Genomic DNA, 22,539 nt, shown 5'->3' with positions numbered 1-22,539 from the left:
TATCACACACACATATATATACACATAATATATATATGGTTTGTTTCTCAGAATGGTTAGCATGAAAATGCTTAATATGATATATATTAAAAATCAATTTAAATAGCACCTAGTGCTATGAGAGAAGCTACAAATGCCTGAAAGTGCCCAGATGCTCTCCTACGATTTGAATCCACCCCATACACTGGGCACTCTTGGTTCGCATTCTGTCCAGAGCAGAGCAGAGTGCTGTCCTTCCTCCCCAACATCCTCAGAGGTGGGGTCACCCACCAGCTCCCCTGAGACTGACACAATGCGTCAGTGGGGGACTCAGCGACATGGGGGAAGCCCGGAAGCCCCCCCACTCCTCTCCCTCCCTCCTTTATCCGCCCTTCCTGAACACTGGTAAAGCCCTGCAGGGACTGGACCGTTCAGTGTTCTGTTAACACAGGTTGTTTTAAGAGGACAAGCCCTTTCCTCCGAACACTGTCAAACACATTTGGACAAACAGACCAGTTTTTAAACAAAGTTAGAGCAAGGTCTCTTCACACCTTGGAAAAGCTGTTGGGCCTCCGGGTGAGTCATTTCGCCCACTGTGAAGTGGGCGGTTCCGATAAACAGCACCTGCGTCCAGAGGCCCCTGCGCGCCTCTGCCGGCTGCCAGGTTGTTTTTGATGCCACCGCCTGTGTGTGTCTTGCGCTTCCCTACAGAGCAGATCCGCAAATCTGAGTCACCAGGACGCGGGGGAGAAAAATATATGCAAACCTGTCTTCCTAGCTTGGCAATTAACTAATTAATTGAGAGCCAGGGTAAACAGTTGAGCCTAAGGTCTAAACTGCATTAATTACCGTTTATAGAGCTCCAGGAAGAGCCTACGGGGAAAGGTACAGCCTAAGTGGAGGGCGGTGTGATTACAGTTGTGGTCCTGACTGTCATTGTTGGGGAGGGCAGACAGGGGAGGGCTCAGGATGTTCAGGCAGGGCTCCTGGCTGCCTGGGTTCCTGGCTCTGCCAGGCACCTGCGTAGATATTTTAAAGGAAGTCACTTCATTTGTGAACAAATTCAATAAGCAAAATCATTAAAATACTTAAGATTCTTTGAAATAAGCGTGTAACTAGAAGTGCATTAATTAATCGGCACTCATGGTATACAAACGAGAACATGAGGAATGTTTTTTTTTAATTTTTAATTAAAAATTTTTTTTAATGTTTTATTTATTTCTGAGAGAGAGAGAGAGCAGGGGAGGGTCAGAAAGAGAGGGGGATACAGAATCTGAAACAGCCTCCAGGCCCTGAGCTGGCAGTCAGCACAGAGCCTGACGCAGGGCTCAAACCCACGAGCCGTGAGATCATGACCTGAGCCGAAGTCGGACGCTTAACTGACTGAGCCACCCAGGCGCCCCAGATGAGTATATTTTTAAATGTTTATTTTATCTTATTTTAATTCTTTTATGTTTTATTTTATTTTATTTTTTTGAGAGAGAGAGAGAGAGACAGTGTGAGCAGGAGAGGGACAGAAAGAGAGGGAGACACAGAATCTGAAGCAGGCTCCAGGCTCTGAGCTAGCTATCATCACAGAGCCTGACATGCGGCTTGAACCCACAAACTGCAAGATCATGATGTGAGCCAAAGTCGGACGCTTAACTGACTGAGCCACCCAGGTGCCCCCATTTGAGGATGGTTTTAAAGAAACACCACATGAATTAATGTCCAGTCAAGGGTTGTCCTTTGAAGCAGTCGCTTTGGAAGGCATTGCGGTTATTCCATTCAATGCAATGAAGATTTATTGGACACCAACTATGCTAGGCACTTCGGGGAATAAAATGATGAAAAACAGACTCATTTGCAGGGAAGCTGTAATCTCGCCATGGAGATGAGACGTGAATACAAACAGCTAAGCCCGAGGACAAGTGCTAGAAAATGCTAGAATCAAAGGTTCAGAAAAGACACAAAGATTGCTGAGCAAGAAGGGTTGTAACACATTTGGCTGGGACATCAGAGAAGGTGCAGTGCAAGACTTGCCCTTTGGTAAAAAGATTTAAACGCTGGTAATGTTGTTTTGGAAGGAGTAGAGGGGCGGGGCTAAGAATGTAATCCACGCTCAAAGCAAAGGAAACCGTAGATACCAAGAAGGCCCATCAGGGCACCCTGGAAAGTTCCCCCTCCTTTGCCTCCCCTCTCCCCTTCCCTTCGCATCTAAATCTTCTCCATCTTGAAGTGCTGACTGAAATCCCACCACCTCCTTTGGTTGATGAGTGTGTTTATCCAGGGTGTAGACAGCAATCTACAAGGCAAGGGGAATCCATTTAGCTAGAACTGGAAGTACTGATACATAGGTGGGTTGGCAGAAGCTACTAGTATAGGCAGGGAAAGGGTCAGGCCTATGTAACTAATTCATCCACTATGTTTTATTTCAACATTCATGTATTTAGTGTTGCCTATGTTTTTAGCTTTGTGCTAGCTCTTGGGGGGTATAAAGAAAAGTAATAAATGATCTCTGTTCTCAAGGACCTATAGATAGGCAGAAGCAGGCAAATGTATACAAGAGCATGACGCAGATGAGGTAGGAATGACTAGGTCACAGCAGGGACACATGGGTGGGAGGGGAGAGGTCCATGGACAGGCGGGTCCGAAGGCTTTAAGTATGTGACAGAACGGCATGGCAGGACAGAGTTGAGCTCTGCAGCCCTGTCAGAGGTGGTGCTTCCAGCAGGCCTGCGTGAGCAGTCTTGGCCCCCAGCCGCGGATTATGGGATGTGGGTGTGCTGAGACTCCAGTCAGGACATGTGGTTTTGGAGACTGATATTCTGAAAATTTATGTTCAGCATTCATTAATGAGAGGCGGGAAGAAACTTATTTTCCCTCAGTAAAACTTCTGTTACAAAAACATGTTAATTTACGAGCCAACACACTTTGAGTGACTAAAACAAAACCGACAATTTCAGAACAGTTGGCAAGACTTGCCCCCCTTTCCTGAAAATCGATCCTCAGATTTATTTTGATCTCAGTCCTTCTCAGTAGGCTCATCAGATAATTGAACATATATGCATGATTCCCAACGCACTACTGAGGACCAACCGACATTTCGGCATCTAGATAAGAAGCTGTGTAAGATAACCTGAGTTAATAAGCACCATCACCTAAATTTATCTCAGAGCTATTCTATGCCCCTGAGGGGTAGTCCAGCTGGCTCTGCCTAAGAACAATTCCCATCTCTGAAGAAAGTAGAAACACAGATGTGTGAGAGTTGCTTGTCCCTTCACCTTGTACAAGGACAGTTTATCACTTAGAGCACCACGAGCTCATTGAATCTTCTCTTTCAAAGTTTTATATTTATTTTGAGAGGGGGGCACACAGAGAGAGAAAGAAGGAGGAAGAGAGAGAATCCCAAGCAGGCTCTGCACCATCATCGCAGAGCCTGATGTGGGGCTTGAACCTGTGAACCAGGAGATCATGACCTGAGCCAAAGTCAGACGCTTAACTGACTGAGCCACGCAGGTGCCCCCAAGCCTTCAGTGCATGTGTCTAGTTCACATCTTCCCTATGGAGCGGGATTGACAGGGGACATTGGAGGAAGCCTAAGCACCCTGGGGCCCCACAGGGAGTGCAGAAAGAGGAGAATGGGGGTTGGGCAGGAAGGATAGAGGTTTGAGCCCTCCCAATGATAATAAGGACCTTAGGTCTGAGGACCTCTTTCGATTCAGACAAACACACCAAAAAATTCCATATCCAGATGAATGCTGGGTCTTATGAAGGAGACTTAAGTAGTTCTCCAATTAATTTCAACATGCCAGCCTTTTCAAAAACTTAATTTGAAACTCTTCATGTGGCAAGAACCTTAAAACCCGTGTCACCTGCTTTTGACCACTCCTAATAAAGGCAGACGCTGACCTTAGGTTAACGATGTGCAAAGTAATGTGGGTGGTGAACATGGGCCCGCTGCTTATCTAGCACGGGGCACCTGAGTGACAACAGGAGGAGCTGAGGCACTGGGGTCAGTGCTGGAATGTGTAGTCATCAAAGGTTAAAAAAAAAAGAAAACACTAAGATGCCATAGCAGGAAGTTGGCAATCCCTTCTGCCTGGAGAAATCTGAGTTTTTAGGAGTTTAAAGCATTGAAAAATGCCTTGAACGTTGGTAATGATTTTCTTTTTCTTTGAGTGTGTGGGTTTTACAAGGCACAAATGGGATTCTCGGGCACATGGGGATGGGAAGAAAATAGGGAGAAAATCAAGGAGGGTCAATGTTTTTTCCCTTTACTTTCAGTGACGGGAATAAATTTACCAAAGAAGAGCAGGTGGCTGTCTCAGCACCGTGATGAAAATCATTTCTGCAGCTCTCAATGCCAGAGGCACCTAGAATTGGGCCTCCATGTGGGTAGGGGGCTGCGGTCACCGTGGAAAGAAGTTCAATCAAAATTTTATAAATCAATTTAACTCACTACTCAAGTTTCTTATCAATATTAGAGGAGATTCCATGTGTTTTACTCAGGAAAATACCTAACAATCGGCAGCCCCATAGACTCCAGCCCCCCCTCTCCAGAGCCTTCTTTCCTTCTATTTTATTCCTATTTCCCAGCTCTGCTCTTGAAGAACTTACCTCAGTTCTTCACTTGGCGATTAAGGGCTGGACTGAGAAGAGTTGTCATTTCTCCTGCTGTGGCAAGTCACACACATAAGGGTCCTCAGCGATGCAGACACCTGTGACTTCTGCCTTGTGTGCCGTTTTCCAGAGAAGACTTCAGTGATCAGCTAACCTGGGAGGGTCTTGACATCTGTGGGCTGCCTGGAAGTGGTGTTTGGGGAATATATAATCTCTACACCCTGCAAGGAAAAACATAGAAAACTCATCTTTTTTCTGCTTCTTTGAAACTAAGGCATAGGTGTGAGACTCAGGCTTCGTCAATCAGATCCACTTGCCCAAGACTTTATTTGAACATTAGAGAAGGGATGCCCTCTAGGTCCACCTTGTTAGTGCATACAGAGGCACAGTCATTCAGCTTTTGAAGGTGGGGTTGCCTGTGAGGTCACGACCCTTGGGCAGGAGTAGTATTGATGGATATCACAGGAGTGATGTCGATGAATCAATGTAATTCATTACTGAAGTTTCTCACCAAATATCGAAGGAGATTTCATTCATTTTACTAAGAAAAACACCTTCTGCCATTTCTCTTTCTCTATCTCACACAGATTGCCATGCCAACTGAAAAGGTCTTTCCTCTGTCAACATTCTGCCCAAATTCTCTTTCTATCCATCCACTTAGCGCTGACTTTTCTTCTTATTCCCACCACACTCCTTGACACTCTATTACATCTTCTTCCACCATAACGCTGCCATTTTCAGTGTGAGCCAAGTCAAACCAGTCTGGATTCCTTTCCATTCTCCCCTCCTTTAGTAACCCAATTCTCTGATAAAAATGTACAGGAAAAGCATCCTATATAATTTTAGAGAGATCATGAACCGAAATTAAGAAGGTCCAATCTAATCCAACCAAGGGGCATAGAGGTCCGTAAATTGCCTAAATTTTTGATAAGTTGGTTGAAAACCGGTCTGGAGCTCAGGGGTTTGGATGGTCAGTCTGGAGCCCCTCTTTCATGCCATTATTCTCTGCAGCAGCCCTGGGGACCGGGGGGCCTCAGGGCTCTCCATGCAACCACAGACCAGACCTAGGTGTGTTTGGCTTTCAGGACAGATCGGGTTGGAACTCCCACGGTGGTATGGCCATGCACAATTGTGTCTGTGATCTAAAGAATTATATATAATGTAGTTTGGTGAATACCGTGAGTGTTGGGTGCTGAGTACTGTCCATAGAGGAATGAACTTTTCTCTGGTAGAGTCCAATGTATTGTGACCTGAAAGTACTTGCAGGGAAAAGTCCTCAAAAGTCCCAATAAAATCATCCAAGAGTCTCTGGCACCTGCTCCTTCTCTTCAGTACGCACAGTTTAGGCCCTCATTGCCTCTCCATGGACTATTGGAAGCCCCCGCCCCACAATATGTCTGTTGCTTTCCAGTTTTCCCACCCATTGTACACACAGCTCCAGAATAATCTTTGTAAAGTTGGATCATGTCACTGCTCACCTAGAAATCTTTTAGTTCAGTCGGTTTTCGGCTTAGGTCGTGATCACACGGTTTATGAGTTTGAGCCCCTCACTGGACTCTGTGCCGACAGAGAGGAGCCTGCTCTCCCTCCTCTTCTCTCTCTCTGCCCTACCCCCTCAAAATAAATTAATAAATAATTTTTGAAATTCAGAACAGAAGATAAGTTCCATGTTTTTCTCACTGACGTAGTCCACGTATCTAAAACAGGACTGGGCACATAGGGGAAATTTAGTAAATATTTATTATAGAATGAAATATGGGCAGGGCTGGTTGTATAAAAGGGATTATTGAATGGTTGTAGCAACTGGAGCCTGTATGGAAATATACAGATAAAGTATCCAGTTCTACATGCATATATGTCTGGTTGGCTGAACCTCAAAGATGATACACCTTTACTTTGGAAGCCTTAATCATTTCTTTTTAAAGGCCCAGAGAAGTCATAAGGCAGTATTTATTTATTCATTTGTTCATTGATTCATGCAGCACTGGGTATAGAAACAGTTCTAAATTTTATGCATCTCCATTTGAGAAAAAGTCAGGTTAAGCCCTGTATTCGGTGCAGAGAAAGCCACTCAAATATCTTTAAAATAATTGTTAAAAGTAGATTCTGGGACACACATAACTTTTTAGACTGCATACCAAATTCAGGGGCTTCAGCAAAAGGAACCAGAGACCCAGGAGCAAATGTCATACCCCAGATACCCAGTGAGTCCTGACATCAGATATGGTCAAATTAATAACATCCATAATTTTCAAAGTTTTTACCTAAAGTTCTATCCTATTTGCCTTTAAGAGATAGAGATTCATGTAAAATTTTATTGGTTCAGCTATTCATTAAGGAATATTTATCAAATGTCTGTTATGGGCTGGCATCTGGAGAAAAAGATGACTGAGACACAGCCCTCATCCTTAAGAGGCTCCCTGGGGTTGGAAGGGTGTATGAGCAGATCTTCTTCAGACAGTGTGCAAACCAGTGAGGGGGATAGAATGCTCTCAGAATCAGAGCTGGGACACGATTTGCTTCCACTAATTATGTAAGACTTGCATCCAATCGGGAAAACTGGATAACTACATGCAAAAGAATGAAATTGGACCCTTACCTTATACTACACACAAATACCAACTCGATATGGAATATAAAAAAAAAAAAAGAACTTAAATGTAAGACCTGCTGGGGCACTTGGGTGGCTCAGTCAGTTGAGTGTCCAACTTTGGCTCAGGTCATGATCTCGTAGTCCATGAGTTCAAGCCCCACATCAGGCTCTGTGTTGATGGCTCAGAGCCTGAAACCTGCTTCAGATTCTGTGTCTCGTTCTCCCTCTGTCCCTCCCCTGTTCGCACTCTGTCTCTCTCAAACATAAATAAACATCAATAAATTTTTTTTTTAAATGTAAGACCTGCAACTATAAAGTTTCTAGAGAAAAACAGAGAAAAATCTTTAGGACATTGGCCTTGGCAATGATTTTGTGGGTATGATGCCAAAACCACAGGCAACAAAAACAAAAACAAACAAGTGGGACTACATCAAACTGAAAAGCTTCTGCGCAGCCAAGGAAACAACCCACAAAAGGAAACAGTCACAGAGTGAAAAGGCAACCTATGAATGGGTGACAATATTTGCAAACTGTGTATCTGATAAGGAGTTAATATTCAAAATATATAAAGAAGTCCTACAATTCAATAGTAAAAAGCTAACAAGCTGATTCAAAAAAAATGAGCTAAGGACTTGAATAGACATTTCTCCAAAGAAGACACACACGTGGCCAACAAGTATAAAAAAACAAAAACAAACACAAACAAACAAGAAAGCTCTACATCACTTATCCTTAGGGAATTGCAAGTCAAGTCAAAACCACAATGAGATATCATCTCACACCTATTAGGGTGGTTACTATCAACAAAAGACAAGACAGGGGTGCCTGGGTGGCTTAGTCGGTTAAGCGTCCGACTTTCGCTTAGGTCATGATCTCGCGGTTAGTGGGTTCGAGCCCCACGTCGGGCTCTGGGCTGACTGCCAGCTCGCAGCTCGGAGCATGGAGCCTGTTTCAGTCTGTGACTCCCTCTCTCTCTGACCCTCCCCTGCTCACGCTGTCTCTCTCTCTCCTAGAAATAAATAAAACATTTAAAACAAAAACAAAATCAAAAACAAAAGACAATAAGTACTGGTGAGGATGTGAAGAAATCACCCTCAGGATTAGAACCCTTGTGCACTGTTGGTGGGAAAGCAAAATGGTGCAGCCACGGTGGAAAACAATGCTGAAGTTCCTCAAAATGTTAGAACTACCATATGATCTAGCAATGTCACCTCTGGATGCTTATCCAAAAGAATTGAAATCTGGATCTCAAAAAGGCATTAGCAGTCCCACCTTCATTGCATTATTACTCACAGTAGCCAACATGTGGAAACAGCCTGAATGTTCATCGAAAGATGAGTGGATAGGGAACCTGTGGTAAATACATACAATGGAATATCATTTAGCCATGAAAGAGAAGGTAATTCTGCCACAAGTGACAATGGGATTGAGGCTTGAGGACACGATGCTAAATGAAATAAGCCAGTCTCAGAAAGACAAATACTGCTTGATTCCACTTACATAATGTATTTCAATAGTCAGCTTCACAGAATCCAAGACTGGAATGGTGATTGCCAGGAGCTGGAAGGAAGGAAAAATGAGGGCATAAAGTTTTGAACCCCAGAGCCAATACGAACGTACACTTAAAATTTGTTAGGGTGGTAGATCTCACGCTCTTATCACAATAAAAATTTTTTAAATCAGTTAATTCTTTTTTTTTATTTTTTATTTATTTCTAGGAGAGAGAGAGAGAGACAGCGTGAGCAGGGGAGGGTCAGAGAGAGAGGGAGTCACAGACTGAAACAGGCTCCAGGCTCTGAGCTGGCAGTCAGCACAGAGCCCGACGCGGGGCTCGAACCCACAAACCGCGAGATCATGACCCATGCGAAAGTCGGACGCTTAGCCGACTAAGCCACCCAGGTGCCCCTAAATCAGTTAATTCTTTTAAAGCCCTTCCTGAAATAATTTTTTAAAAGGGGACACCTGGGTGGCTCAGTTGAGCTTCTGACTCTTGATTTCGGCTCAGTTGTGATCTCACGGTTCGTGGGATTGTGGGGTCAAGCTCCTGCTTGGGATTCTCTCCTCTCTCTGTCCCTACCCTGCTCTCAACCCCCAAATAAATAACTAAACATTTTAAAGAATTAAAAGAAAATCAAACTCTTCTTTCCTATTTTTCTCTTGGCTGCCAGGAAGTGGTCTACTGATTGCTTCCTCTTAGCTCTAGATTTCTTGGATTCCCATTCTCCCCACTCCGTTATTCAGAGCTGAACCCACACATGTCACTTAAATCATTTTATTGTACTTGTGCTTTTAATGTTTTTGGAAATGAGCAGGGCATAACTGGAAAATAAATGACTTCTTCCGGTAACAAGGAGGACGGCATTAGAGCCCAGGCTCCCTGTTTATCAAATCTGTGGCTCTGCAGGAAACTGAATTGTTCAGGGCTTTGAAGATCCAGAGCTTCTTCGGGAGACTTCCGGTGATACCTATTCCGGCTTTGGGAGCCGGAAGTGAGAGTGGAGTCGAGCAGGCTAAAAATGTCAGGGCGATCTTTATTGTGCAGCTGCGGTTGAGAGGGAGTGTGAAGAGAGGAACCACAGAGAGGACCTTGCTTGCTCTGGAAACCTCCCAGCTTCTCTGTGCAGTTGGACTGTGTTACCCCCGCGCCCGGACGCAGCACTCTGGAAATGTCTTCAGGTCCAGGACCATGCCTGCCGCACCTGTAATCCCAGCACCCGGCACCGTGCCTGACTTAGGGAGGCACATATAATAAATGATCAGACATGAACCATTTCTTCTGAGCTTTGATCCCAGGTCACTGTTCATTAAAATAGAGAAGCTCAGGGAAAGAGTAGGGTGAAGGACAATGGAGAACTTAGTTTATGAAGTGTTGAGTGTGAGGGGCAGGCCATCCAGGGAGAGATGTCTACCAGCTTGTAGAAATTGCATATGAGTTCTATGTGCCTTGGTGTTCTCATCCATAAAACGGGATCCTAATAGGATCTCTCTCATGGGGTTATTGAGAAGGCCAGATAAGATAGTGTAAGTAAAGTCTTTGTCACAGTACTTGGTTCATCGGAAGTAGTAAGCATACGATAACAGAAATCACTGCAGGGCTAATGTGGATCCCTTTCTCCTGTATATTTCCTACTCACTGAGTCTTCTTAACTTTCCCCTAGTATATCTTGTTGTGTCTCTTTCTCCCTTTCAACTCATCTCTCCCTTACTCAGACCCTCTTTTCCAACTTCAGAAAATATATCTTGGTCCCTCCGCCTCCCCCAGACCCAGGGCTACCAGATGTCCTTCCTAGAGCACAGCAACAACCCTGCCTCTCCACTGGCACCCGTGACCTTCAGTAGCTCCCATTGGCCACTGTAGAAAGTCAGAATCACCTTGGTGCTCTAGGCCTAGATTTATCTGCTTTTGCAGCCTGACAGTCTAATGCCCATGATTTCTACCCTCACCCAGACCAAGCTCGACAGGCAGCAGCTACATCAGATAGTCTATTGTTCACCCATAACTCATTCATTCATTCATTCATTCATTCATTCATTCATGGTATGTGAAGCCCCCCTGAGCTCTGGACCCTCACAGGTTCTGCTCTTTTCTAGCTACTCAGGCTCCCAAGCATCAGTTTTCTTATTTTGACAGATGGGGAAAGTAATGCCCTATGAGTATTTTGATGTGAATATAAATGTTGCTCAGGGAGCTGACATTTCTCCTGAGGGGGTGACTGAGCCCCACCTTGACAACAGCCTCCCCAAGGAGCACGGGTGGGTGTGATGAGATCAGAGGGTCGGAAATTGATGACCTAGTCCAGTTCCCCCCATTTTGATAAAGGAAAAAGCACATCGTTTATCCTGGTCTTGCTGTGGACAAAGGGCAGCACTTCTCATGTTCCAAATCCAGCCCTCATCTGTGTCGTCAGTTACCTTTCTCCCGATAAAGGGTTTGCCCACGTAAGCTGTTTCAAGAGCGACTGTGCTCTATTGATGTTTGAGCATCCAGAACAGTGCTGGCATACAGTCGGTGCTAGATAAATGTGTGGTGAGTGAAGAAATGAAGAAATTGGACACCCGTTCCAGTGGGCTGGTCCCTCCAGGGGTTCCCAAGTGCCCTTTCTGAGGAGTTTCCTGTTGTGCTCGGTGGGCGTCTATCAGTTCCAAGAACTGGGATGAACAGGCCACCGTAGCGGCTCATCAGACCTCCATTTGAGGTCGTCAGAAGCCTGGGAACACCAGCTGGGTGTCCCCCAAACCGGACACTCTTCTCGTGAGGCCTGATGGGCAGCCTACTTGGAAAATGGCGCCTGACGGTAGAGGTTCAACAAGGGAAAGCATCTCCTTGGCAGAGACCTGACTCTGATCACAGGGAATGCCTAGGCACTGTGGGCCACCTCTTCCTGGGTCGCACAGTGGCAGCCAGATGTCCCCGCCATCTGCTGACTTTCCTGGGCTTTTCTTTATCAACAAACCTCAGAGAAACCAAGTGTTGTCTGGGTGGCCTCGTTGCAATACTTCTTGATGGTAATGTCTCTTAGCGGGGACAGGACTGAAGCACATTTCTAAACAGGATACAAGCCGTCAGGAAAAGCTGACCCCAGAGACACAGGACATTTCGTTTGGCTGGCAAGCCCAGTGCGGGCTCTGGAGGCCCATGTCCTGCTCTGATCCTGGCTTCCTTCCTTAGGAAGCTGCCGTTTGATAACCTGTGCCGGGGAGTGCCATTAGAACCTGGGCTTACTGATGACGTTCCGTTCTCCCCGAACACACACGCTTAGTCAAAGTCACCTCCACTAATGCAGCTCTGATGTCCCAGGCTTCCCTGGGGGCCACTGTCCCTGAGTCAGTGCTGGCTAGAAGGTCTGCTGTGACGCCAGTCCTCATCAGCCCCACGCTTTGATCGGGGCTGTGACTCAGCTCAGTAACAGCAGCAGTGACTCAAAGGCGACATTAGCTCTGGAACTCTGATTGCCACCAACTTCCCCTGGCTCCCAGCCCCTGTCCAGAGCCCTGTGCACTTGGCACCAATATGCTGAGGGCCACAGGGGGCCAGCGTCTGTCCCTAAGCTGCTGGTGCATATGTACTGTGTTTTGAGGGGCAACGGGAAGGTCTTTCGTCCTTGTCATCTCTGTCAGATGTCATAAGTCCGAAAGTCCTTTAGGACAACTCCCTTTTTCAATTCTCCTCTCCCCTCTTGTCAGACTAAATATCAATAGGAGGTTATCCTGTGGACTGACTAGTACTTCACAGGGAGTCCATTGCTTCTATCATGTCTACACTGGCCTCTTGTTGGTTCTTCCAGACCTCTCACACTTAATATCCCTCAGGAGCCTACTTGGTTTCCCTCAGGACCAGCCCTTCGTATCTTTGACAATAGCATTCAGTTTTTTAAATGATTCAGAATCCATGTGTGAAGGTCATTCACTGCTAGAGAAGGTCACCTGGGAGAAGGCATTTGGGGTTGCTTGGCTCATAGGAGGGGCCTGACCTCTGAGAGGGTCGTCCCCTCGGCAGAGACTGGGCTCTGCCCTGTCCTTCCTCTATTTTCTCTCAGAGGCACCCCCCGATTGTCCCTAGAGCAGAGGAGGACCCTTCTCGCCTCTGGGCCTCTGTTCACTCTTCCTTCACCCTGTTACTTCCCTGTGGCACCTTTAAGGAGCCATCGAGGCTGGGAGGAATGCAGCCAGATCCTTAAAGTCAAGACCAAACCCGGAACTCCAAGCAACCCATCAGAATCATGCCAGCCGCCTTCTCTCCTTGTCCCCTCGGCTTTTCTACGTGCTCATCTCTTGTGCCTCATCTGTCCTGAGCAGTTTGTAGTTTAGGATCCAGTTCCACGATTTCGAGTCTGTTACCTCTCTTACTGACTGGCTCCCTTGTTTCCATTTCAATGCCTGAGGACTGTCCCTGAAGCCCCCTTGGTCTGTCAGGCTGGTTTGGCCAGTCAGAAGTGATGTCCTGCTTCTAACCCCAGTCCTATGCTAGAGGCCGATAAAGCAACACTCTTTGTCATTCATATCCTAAAATTCCACCCAACTTTCTTTTTAAAACTTAAAAAAATTTTTTAACGTTTATTTATTTTTGAGAGACAGAGCGTGAGCGGGGGAGGGGCAGAGAGAGAGGGAGACTCAGAATCCGAAGCAGGCTCCAGTCTCTGAGCTGTCAGCACAGAACCCCATGCGGGGCTCGAACCCACCAACTGTGAGATCATGACCTGAGCCTAAGTCAGAAACTTAACAGACTGAGCCACCCAGGTGACCCCTTACCCAACTTTCAAAGACAACTCGGCTTCCACGTGTGAAATAATCTCTCTGTTCTCCATACCAGTAATTTATTTGTATTTCTCTTGTGTTATTTACCCACCCCCACAAAACAATTTAAGAGTCTCCATATAATTTATTTCTAGATTTGGTTCTCTTCAGAATAAACTTATTTTCCCTCCAACAGCCTTTACTATGCATGGGATCAAGAGGCTGCCTACTAAAATGACTACCGAGTTGCAGCAAAGTAGACCCGTGAGCAGGAGATTAAGAGACATACTCTGATTTGATTACTTTAGGTAAGTTTCTAACTTGTGGGGATCTGACTATACATGAAAAAGCTCTACTTTCAGTGGAATGAGAATCAGAAGTACCGAGCTTAGTACCCCAACTCTTGCTATACCAATGGCAAGCGTATTTCAGTTTTGCTTTTCCCATCTTCAACACAGCCTGGAGCGGTGTGTATGTGCTCACACGGTTCTTGTGTCCACTGTCTTGCAATATACTGGTTATCAAAGGGTCTCTAAATCTTTGGGCAATAACACCCAAAGGCACATCATTTTGAAGGCTCACAGTCTATTGTTAAAAGTTTTTTAATATTTTATTTATTTTTGAGAGAGAGAGAGAATAAATGGGGGAGAGGCAGAAAGAGAGGGAGACACAGAATCTGAAGCAGGCTCCAGGCTCTGAGCTTTCAGTACAGAGCCCAATGCGGGGCTCGAACTCATGCACTGCGAGATCATGACCTGAGCTGAAGTCAGACACTTCACCAACTGAGCCACCTAGGTGCCCCGTTGGAGGCTTCTAGTCTTCAGTCAAGAATCTGTATCACCCTGCATTTCTCCTTTGGGATTAAAATGAATGTTAATCAAGGTAAAGGAAATTATTACCTTTTGAATTTCAGGCTCTCATGTGTCTTTACAGGCTGAGATCTTCTATAGGGAAAAACTATTGCCCAGGTGACAATTGCTGGTCCTACGCACCCCATCCACAGACCAAAAGCGAAAAGAGTTGTTTTTATATGTTATTTCTACATCTCCTAGCAGAAATCATGCTGGTTTTATGTTCTGTTGGCTCCAAGAAGTGGTGGTTAATTTTGCTAGAATTACCAATGGGCTTTTGTCTCCCAAAGAGTTGAAGGCAAAAGATTCCAGAATGCAAGCAAATTTATTATTATAAGTAGCCCACCATGCATTAACCAACATCACTAGACTGATTAGTAACTTTTGTGCAAAATTTCGCAACTTATGAAAAGACTCTGTGGACTAGTAAGTGCAGGAAATGGTAAGTAGTGATTCCTCACCCTTGGAAAATCACAGTGAAGGAAGATGAAATATGTATGTTAAGTTTAGATAAAAGACTGAAAATTCCCAAGGAAAAGAAACTGAGTTTATTTTTGTTTAATCTGGTATTTTTCCAAGCTTAGTTAGCACAGATAATGCATGATGATCTCAGGGAACTGGTTCCTCCTAGTACATATGTTGGATATGTGGCCCTAGTGAATATCCTCGTGGTAGTTTCCAGAACTTCATACCTCTCTCCTCAGTAGGCAAGGCGTGTTTATTACTACAGTATATGATAATAGTTCATGACAGATAAGCCTCCTAAGAGCAGACAAATCGATTGGTTCATATTTGGGCTTTTTCTCAACTTCAAAAGGCCCAAGCCCTAAGCAGTACTTACTCAATCTGCTTCCAATTTGCACATTCTAAACACCATCTAGCTTTCAGGTAAAGGGATGATTTAAAAAAAAAAATCTTTTTTTTCCATAGAAATCTGCCTTTTATAAATGTCTTCAATTTTCTGGCTCCAGATAAATCAGAAATATCCCAAGAATAACTCTTTCAAGAAGTTTGGGTTTTTCATTATGATCTCTAAGAAAATACCCTAAGATTGGATTCCTAAGTTGACAGAGATTCAAGTTGGTTTCATTCCATCTATTCAGTCCTAATTCCAACACTGAGAAAGAGAATTAGGGAGAATGGAGGTATTCTGAATAACATCTGGGTAGCAGAGAAAGAAAGAAAAGGATCAGATTTAACTGTGCTGTCGAGGAATTGATGTCAGAGACCCAGCAAGAGTAAATCATGCCCGTTGGTCACATCTACTCATGGTCAAATGGGACACGATTGGAGAATGGCCCAAGGCCGGCGGGGTCTGTGCCCACGGCACCATGGTGGAGTGGGAGGAGCTTATTCACAGCCCCCCTTTTCTTCTGACTACCTTTTAATCTGGTAACATCCAGTTCCTCCCATTATATCACCCCCATCCAACTGCTCTCATCCTCTGTCAGTTCTCTTTCCCCTTTTTAATCAAGATCAGCTCTCAGGAAAAGTGCTTTCCAACTTCAGTTCACACGCCTGCTGAAATTGAGGGCTTCCTCCTTCCCAGGAGTCCTCGTGAACTGGTAGAAAATATCTCCCAAGACTTCCTGGCTGGCTCAGCGAAGCCCCTCTCGGCTGTTTACAATGAGGGTCCACGCATCTTCAGATGACTTGTCTCCCCTTCAATAATAGCTTTTCCTAAGATTTATTGCATCTTACTTTTTTTCTACGTGGCAGACCCTGTATTGAATGTTTCCTGTTTTTTGAATTCCACCAATAACCTATGAAGTCGAGTAGTAGCTCCATTTTAAACATTGGGGTGGGGGGAACAGTCTGGGAATGGTTAATTCCCACCTGCTGGAGGGCAGGACTGGCATCTGCACTGAGAGAGGTTCTGTCAAACTCCAAAGCGTGTGCCTTTGACGACTCTGTAGACACTGTGCCAGGAGCCCAGCCCCGCAGGCTGTCGGTGCTACTCACCTAGCAGCCGGAGCAGATGGTGAGTGCATACTCGGGCTCACTGAACCCGCTTAGCCACCCATATAGATCAGCCTCTCAGACCCTTTTCTTCCAGGGTCCTCTAAGTACATGGGCTCGCTGTCAACCCTTGCCATTGGATCTCTGGAATCTGGGATGGGGGATCATAGCTTTGCACTCCACTCAGGAATCCCTTCCTTCCTGGTCTCTCCCAGGATGGCACCCAGGCTTTCGGGCACTTGTTTCCTAACGCTATTAGCCCTCCTCTTCCTCCTGAGCACTTCTTTTCCTCACGCTCACCCTTGGCTAGGGGGAGGTAACAGGAAAATCTAGTTTTAACAGAGGTTGCTTAAGTATTTCCTCAAATCGCATTATACATGTGTATATGAGTGAATGTATATACATACATACATTTCTATACACATGTATAAATCTCTATATGTGAATATTCATGCATATGTGCACAGTCACATACACACATACAAAATATATAGGCCACTCAATGATTGAAGAACAGAATTGTCCTTGCCATTCTATTGCTCTGAATAGTGTTCAAGTGATACTTCCTGGAGACTGGGAAGTTGGCTGACATTAACACTGCAATATTCACATAATTCTTTTTCACCAGCAGTGTGCAACAGACTTCTTAAATTTTTGTAAATATTTATTTTTGAGAGAGAGACAGAGTGTGAGCTGGGGCAGAGAGAGAGGAAGACACAGAACCTGAAGCAAGCTATAGGCTCTGAGCTGTCAGCACAGAGCCTGACGTGAACTCACAGACCACAAGATCATGACTTGGACATTTAACCAACCAACCGAGCCACCCAGTTGCCCCAACAATGTACAGCAGACTTCTGAATGGCTAAGTAACTGGATGAAAACTATCACTGTCCCACTACAGTCAATGTGAGGAAGAAGTGGATTGCACCACCACAGCACTCAACAAATTCAGCATCTGACAGATACTTCTAGAACACCTAGCACATAACAGGCACCAGGACAGGCACTGGGGATGCAGAGTTGAAAAGATGCTATTCCTAGCCTCAGTGAGCTGACCTCCAAAAGAAGACAGAGGAGCAAAACATTGCAATGTAATCAGAATATCGCTCCAGAGTCTGAGGGTCCCAATGAGGGCATTGGGCACAGAGGAGACTATTCATTTGCTCATGAGTTGAAATTGGGGTTGTTTTCTCTTTTTATAATTTGCAAACTAGATTTGAAGCCCTGGAAGAGAAAAGAAACTCAGCCTTCTGTGCTCTCTTGCTCTCTGCATGAGCATTAACGCAGTCACCTACCTATAGCCAAGCACTAAGTCCTAACGCAGGCTCCTTCTGTGTTGCATAAGGAACAATATTGAGTCGCCTCCCAAAGGTGTTCTAAGGACAAGCTAGTAGAAATGAGGCCAAAGTGTTTTGTCAGTGTAAGTTTAAGAGAGCTGCAGAAATCCTTTGCCACACACTAATGGAGGAGAAAAGGGCAAAGTTTCTAGAACAGCTTGTGGATCACAGTGATGCTCTTGGGTTTGGGAAAGTAGGAAAACTCACCATCAGGCACTAGCCACAGCATCCAGGGACCAAGAAGCCATGAAGCGAATCCTGGAGAAACCACGATCGCAGAAAGACACCCTGCAAACACTAATCAAGGGGCCAGGATGCGTGGACAGAGCTTTGCTCACAGCACCCTAAGGTGGGGAGGGGAGTTCTTTGTCCAACTAGCACTCACCTGTTTCCCAACAGGCAAATGTAGACTCAAAGACATGACCGTTCAAGGTGGGTAGGGGTGTGTGACCAATACCACTTGGCACTCATCTTCCCCAAATTAAGGTTCCACTTCTAATCCCCACACAAGCCTACAGTGCATTGTTCCAGAACCTGATTGAAGCCGCCTGCCTTGGGCGGATTGTTGAACAGTCTTGAATAACAGGGAGCTGATGTCACCTGTATGAAATAGACCATAACTCTGAACTCTGAAAACCTAGGCTGGCATCTACTTTTAAAGCACTGTTTAATTGGCTTTGTGAATATCTTAATGAATGCATAAGTAATAATCCATGAAAAGTAGAGGCCTATAAGCCATATTTTGTGAAAAGGTATCATTTAACCTCATGGATTCTATGAACATGCTCAGAATTCTTTAAATTATACAACAAAAGAGTTGTGTCATTTCCTGTGACTCAGAATTACTGTCCTTTCTTTGAGTGCCATCATTTGCTTTTAACCTTGCTATCTTGTAATTTTCTATTCACTTGCATTTATCTTCTACAAGATTGAATTTCTTGAAGGCAGAAAATGTCTCTTGTTTGGTACCTTGTTCTCAGCATGGCACACACAAGTAGGTTATAAAGTTTTTGACTGAATGCATGGTATGTGGTTAATCTGCTTACATAATAGGGGTAGGGCCTTGGGCTTGTAATAAGGTTCTCAGCTAAGCCAAGATGGCTTTTGGTTGTAATTGTTTTTCATGTGAGGGAAGTCTTACCCTCCTAAGTTGTGCTCATGGTCACGGAGAGTGGAGGTTCCCATGAACAGAAATGCTTGAATGCATGGCTTCTCTTTGTATTCTGGATGATGAAGTTGTGAACCGATGTACATTCCAGTCTTCTTACTGCATCCAGAAGGATATTTGTAGAATGAGAGGAGAAAAGCAAAATGTTTCCTCTCTGCCTTACACCTTCAGTGTTGGACTAAGTCCAGTGCCACCGAGCTGGGTCCCAAGCTCTTTTCCTCTGGAAACTCGGCTGAGTAGGTCTGGGGCTCCCACAAAGCTTCTAAGAGTCCCGCACATGTGCTACGTTATCTGCAGTTAGGTCCTGGCTCTCCAGGCTGGCACACGCACAAATGGAGGTCCAGTTTCTTATGGCACAAGAGCGCTTTGGAGAGTAGAAAGCCAGGCACATAAATGACGAGACTTGTTTGCATGAGTGCCATGGACCTCTGAGAGTGGAACACGAGTGATTTTGTGTGCGCATTTCTGGTTTCCCAGAGGGTCTCCTTCCCTGTTTTCTGAGTGGATAGAATCCCAAAGTCATCCCCTTTGGAAAGTGTTAAAAAGAGAATTGACTCACATAGGAATGGATTTCCTCTAACCTAATCACCCCCTTCCAAAATGAAGCAAATCACTTTTTAGCCTCAAAATACTAAAGCTGAGCTGGGAAACAAAAGAACCAGTAACATTATAACTGTGCCCAACAGTTTTTTTTTTTTTTTCCAGACGTTTTTCAGTTGTGGGTGGTGTGATTAGGTGAGAAGTTTGGAGCTACAGGAGGAAGGGAAGAAAGCCTTTGGTGATTCAGCAAATTTGAACAATAAATATGAACTATTTATTACTTAGAACCTGTATTAGTCAGGCAAGGATTCTGCATGCTGCTATAATGACTAATCCCAAAATCTCAGAGGTTTAAAGCCACAGAAGTCTATTGCTGCTTCTACCACATGTCCAGCACCGACTAGCAGGGGCTTCTGCTCTTCGAAATTACTAGGGACCCAGGCTGATAGGGATTCCATCATTTCATGACCACCAGCTTCACACAGAGTTTCAGAGTTGGCCGGGGCAAGGTCACTTCTGCTCCTATGCCTTCAGCCACAGCAAGTCACACAGCCATACCCAGCTTTGAGAGAGGTGGGGCTAGGCACCCAGAGGTGAACCCTGGATGGGACTTAATCCCCGAATCCTGTCTCAGGCATCCTTTTCTATCCTGAGCCAAATTTAAATAGTCATGTGACATAGAAAGAAATGAAAACAAGTGTAATCTTTTTAAAATCTGATCCGGAATTGAAAAACCATGTTTACAACAGAGAGTTAAAAATGTCTCTACAAATGACTCAGGTCTAAGATCTGTGGAAAGAGTATGTTTGGGAAGCTTCTATTGACACGGCACCTCCAATCATTCAGGGATACACTCTATGACAAAGCACATTGGTGAGAGCTCAGCTTCCGGGACTGGTAAAGAATGAAAACGTCCCAGTTTGAGCTGTCTCCGTAAGATATGCATGCAAGACTCACGATGCAGGAGGCAGATCTTTTTCCGAAAAAGATCTTTGGAGTGAAAAACTCGTGTTAGGTTTACTTTGTTAACCTTAGTTTGTAAGATCGCTACTTGCACACACGTTCGTAGCTTTCAGACCCCCAGCAAACCCCTTGAAAATGTCACATGGCCACGCTCACTGGGGCAGCATGTGATCATTGAAAACGTTACAGAGAAAGGTAGCATGGCCCCCTCAGCAAGGGGGACGTGCCAACTCCAAGAGTTTTTTTTCAGGTGGGGGAAGATGAAAAACATTCTGCAGGCTGGATGCTTGTGTGGGTTGCACGACAATGGGAATGTACTTGATGCCATCGCTATAATAGTTAAAATGGTGAATGTTATGTATATATTAACACAATAAAAATATCTTGTTACACCATAATATTTTGGATGTATTAAGTTAATTAAAATATATTATTAGCTTTGAGAAAAAATAAGGGGCTCATGAAACACAGCTGGGGCAGACATCTGCAGTATAAAAGGCCATTAATAACTGGTCATTAATTATAACACTTTATTTCGAGCATCTAATGCATGACAAGCACAGATCTAATCATTGTGGATGTAGTAGCTCCCTTATGCCTTGCAAGGGCACTGATGGGTTATTACTCTCTACAGTTTACAGATGAAGAAACAAACCCTTAAGAAAGTTGTCTGGTCCACAGCCATGTGGCTGATAGGGACAGAGCCAGGATCAAACCAAAGCAGGCTGGCTCTAAGGCTCTTTGCTGTCACCCAGTCCCTAGCGGGGGAGGTTGAGGCTGCCATGAACCCAGGGCCATAGCCCCCAGGCTAGCATAGTGGGTGGTCTCCCTAAGCCCCGCGTCCTAAGTCCCCAAGCATACCAGCCACATCCTCGGGAACAGAGGACACACAATGCTTAAGCCCAAGCTGAAACAATTGAAAGACTCTGTTTTGTTGTTCACTTACTTCTTTGCTGGAGGAATCAGACCGTCCATAGCTACATGTCAGTGAATGCATGCACACTTCTCCGGATGAGTTCCTGGTACACCCACATGTGGGGGCTTTGGGACTCACTCCTCACACCCAGAGGCCAAGTTGGCAAGCAGCCTGTGGGGCCCAGAGTCCCCGGCAGGGCAGCCCACCCACTATGAGTGAGTCTAGCCAGTGTACAAGAGCCATTGGAGTGCTCAGTTTGGTGATATCCACAAGCTACCCTTAGGCTGACAGCGGTAGTGAAAATGAAGGCTTGGGTTAGCCCACGTCCCATCAGGAGGGGTGGGGCTGACAGGACTCACACCCACCCTCACCTGTTCCCTCCCCATGCTCACCCACACCCTCTCCCTCACCCAGACCCTTCCACCCACTGCCCACCCCCTCTCCCTTCCCCACCAGGCCCCTCCCTCCTTGTGTCCACCTTCACCTCCATCCTTGCCCACTCCTTCCCCACGCCCACCTGCACTTTCCAAGTCCCTGAGTCTGGAGTTCCGAGCCAGCTCAGCTGGGCAGTTGGATGCCATCTGATGAGTACTCACCCCTCCTTGGACAGTCAGTCACCTCTGCTGCTGCCCCTCCCCCACCTGCCCCTGCGCAGACCCTGCCGGCTTATGTCTTCACTTCATCCTCACAGACGTGTGAGGCACAGGAATCATGACACACAAGTGTGTGATGATGAGGTCTGCAAGTGTGAAGATGAGGTCTCAAATCTTTCAACTTTGAGCTGTAGCAACAATGGAAGAGAGAGAAATCGTTTATGTACAAATACTATTCCTTTTCACATCACAAATGTGCTTCTTTCTGTTATCACTTCTAATTTACATGTGTTCCAGGAGCTTCCGAAAGGCCACAGACTGTATAGAAGAGCATTGGCTGGATCTATTTTGCTTTGGAAATCATCTGTCCTCATGTCTGTCAGCCTAGATGACTGCAAGCTCTGTGAGGACCAAAGCAGTGGCGTTTATCTTTGATTGTCATTCCTGGCCCTTGAGTTACCCAGGCGCGCTCCTCTCTGAGCAGTTCCCCAGGTCACTCATTGCTTTCAGAACTTTGCCTTTCAGGGATGCCTTCCCCAACCACTGAGGCCACATTTGCTCCCCTGCCCCCAACCTCCATCCCTATCTGCTCTTTTTCCTGACACACATTTTAATCATGTATTTGTTTGTTGTCCTTCTTTTTCTGCTAGAACATTAGCGCCTTGAGGGCACGGATTTCTGTTTTGTTCACTGCTATAACCCCAGTGCCAAGAATAGGGACTGTTGAATGAATGAATGAACGAACGAACGAAGGGAGAATGAATGAATGAGTGGCTATATGAATTATCTATCCCCAAACAATCC

This window comes from Hyaena hyaena, unplaced genomic scaffold, assembly GCF_003009895.1.
Source record: "Hyaena hyaena isolate Hyena2069 unplaced genomic scaffold, ASM300989v1 scaffold_319, whole genome shotgun sequence".
Taxonomy (NCBI): Eukaryota; Metazoa; Chordata; class Mammalia; order Carnivora; family Hyaenidae; genus Hyaena; species Hyaena hyaena.
The sequence above is the reverse complement of the archived record's forward strand: the minus strand, read 5'-3'. Positions refer to the sequence as shown.